The following is a 2,941-nucleotide window of genomic DNA, read 5'->3' as shown; positions in this document are numbered from 1 at the left end:
TGGTTCAAATTAGAATATCACTGATAATGTATTGACTGCCAACCAAAAGGTATTTGACATGTAAGCGTCGTTTCGCCATGGAGTGGACTTCATGGCCCAATGGAATTAAATGAAAATATGTATGTAGCAGGTTTAAAACCCATCTTATTGGAGTCGACAATCATGTAAGACACGTATGTTTCATATAGCACGGAAACAAAAGAATGCATTCAACAAAGGCCTTGGAAACTACCGACAGCACAGTCATAACTGCCGGTTCCGCCCTCGTAAAGCCTTGCTCTGACCGTCTGTCAAAAAGGAGCGAAAAACGGGAACCTTTACAACTCCAGTAAAAGTTCAATGAAGGTTGCATGTAAGGGCGATAACCTATTGCTTACATTTACATAATGACTTGCTTTAGGTAGTACACGCCTCGTAATTGAAAGACTCAAATTTTCGCTTCAACTTTCCCATACAAAACTTTCGACCGCTCTTTTGATAATCATATTACCTTATATTTGCTGACATTTGAGTCCTAGGAAGCGGTAGACCAGAAGAAAGTTGTAGAAATTGAGAGTCCGAATGTCTGTCTGCCAGGTGCAATCTACCTCAAATTATTTGTATGCTAGGAGATCCTTTGTAGTCGCAAAGGACAAAACTTTAAGGTGTACGGAGGAAAAGGTGTGTGTGTGTGTGTGTGTGTGTGTGTGTGTGTGTGTGTGTGTGTGTGTGGTGTGTGTGTGTGTGTGTGTGTGTGTGTGTGTGTGTGTGGTTCGTTCTATTGATGGATCCGTGTTTAGCGTTCATAATGACACTATTCAAATCTGACGTGTTACACTCAACTTTTTAAACATGTAACACCTGAATGCATCTAACTCGTCCTGGGATTTATAAGCTTAGTTTTCTCCAATTTTAGTAAAAAAAAGTCTTTTGTCTATTTCGACAATGCTACTAAAACTGTCTTTTGTTTTCATAAGGATAATAATATGCATAGAATACAATATCAGACATTGAGATAGAAATACAAGTAATTAACATTTTTCATGCGATTAAAAATATCATGATGGTGAATTTATTTAAATATATAAATATGAACTTTGCTTTGAGTCCATAATATACAGGACAGAACTTTTGAAGACTCACCTAGTTTTTGTTATAGTGTCTGTCTATCGGTCCATATATATAATCTGTGGCAAAGTTTGTTAACAGTGAGAAAAAATGTATGACTATTGTGGCAATCATCAACAGTGAATTAAAGGTATACAGTCACTTGTTCCAATTTTGCCACAATTACCATGGAAAGAGAAAATCTAACCAATCACAGATTTTAAGCGAGTTGCCGCTTTATAAAAACAGCGCCCTAACATGGGCATTTTGGTACCAAGGAACGCCCCTTTGACCATATACGGGCATATTTAGATTACAGGTGACTGTATAACTTTAAATCCGATAAAGGAAGGCATGCGCAGTACTCATATTATCGTCGAAAAGGCCTGTATACTACAACATTTCTGGTAAAATCAGTATCTAGAAATTGACAGTTTCTCTCCTTTGACAAATCTACAGCTTTTCCATGTCATCATAGGATATACATATAACTTCTTGAAAGTCCCAAGGCACGCCGGTCGGAGACCTAGATCTCCAGACTCTCAAATATTAAAATTCTGAAATTTTGTGCGAATGCACTTCATGTCGTATAAAGATTCTGCAATTGACTCGTTGATAGTTAATCGAAATATTTTGATTAAATGGGAAGACTCTGTGGAGCTCAACCGGACGAGGCTAAATTATCAAATTCAGCAACAAAAATAAGATCGTCTTGTTGGCTGCCAAAATAATATTCATGAAATCTAGATTTTGAAGAGTAAATCGGCGTAGACAACCTTGCATGCACAATTATTGGTTCCTATACGAAGTCATAACAACTTGTAAACAGTTCAACGAGAATCGTTATCCAACATTAGTTTAACAAACATCTGACTACAAGCTGTCAGTAACGTTGAATACTTGATAGTACTTGTTTAAATAATTGATATGAACTATCATCATATTTTGATAAACGCTGATCGAATGATCTCGGACAACTTGCTTTGCAAGCTTCAAATGTTTACTCAGTTCAGGTTTGGGAGCCGGTAGAGCCCGTTGCATGCCTGGGCATGCGCATTAAAATAACAAGCAGAATACGGAAACTTCTCAGAATATACAGGCAGTAAACCTTCAGTGAAGTGATGTCGGATTGTTGGAAAAATGCAAAAAAATAATTATGCTCTTGGCTTAGAATGAAATTCATATGAATACTCGACAATAACATCAAAGCTTCTCTTAATTTCTGCAAACACATATGATATCATGCATCTACGGCGCGTTTCCGTTCACGTTACAAAGCTTTACTCTTCATATGCGCAAAGGCTGTTGGTCCAGCTCCAACTAAGTCTCTAAACAGAAAGAGGATAAGCTACCTGCGCTGCATTCAAGATGTTGATCATAAAACTCCGTCTGAAAAAAAGCGAAATTTAGCAAACAGGGCAATTCTGCGTTACAGATTTTACATCAGCAGCGAGTGACATGTATAGTACTATTATTTTTTGTGGGTGCACTTAAATCTGGATTTATATCGTGATTATGGCTTCAGAGAATTCATTCGTGTGTCAAGAGATGATATACATATGCAGTCCACAAACCGATAATAATAACGAAAATGCTATCACTGCAATCAGTTCTGTGTTAGTCGTTGTTGGGTATCAGAAACAATGAAGCTCATGGACAAAAAAAGTACAGGAATCGCAGAAACAATTTGTATACGATCAGCTCGTATGAGTTGAAACTTAGTCCATCGTATCAGGTGTATAAAAGACGATCATAAAGTACTCCCTCGGATCTCATCGAACATGACAACCCTGTCGAGGATTGAAAGGTATCAAAACGAGGCAAGTACGACACATTAGTTGACATACCTAATCAT

The sequence above is a fragment of the Ptychodera flava genome, chromosome 6, assembly GCF_041260155.1.
Source record: "Ptychodera flava strain L36383 chromosome 6, AS_Pfla_20210202, whole genome shotgun sequence".
Taxonomy (NCBI): domain Eukaryota; kingdom Metazoa; phylum Hemichordata; class Enteropneusta; family Ptychoderidae; genus Ptychodera; species Ptychodera flava.
Note: the sequence above shows the minus strand (reverse complement) of the source record.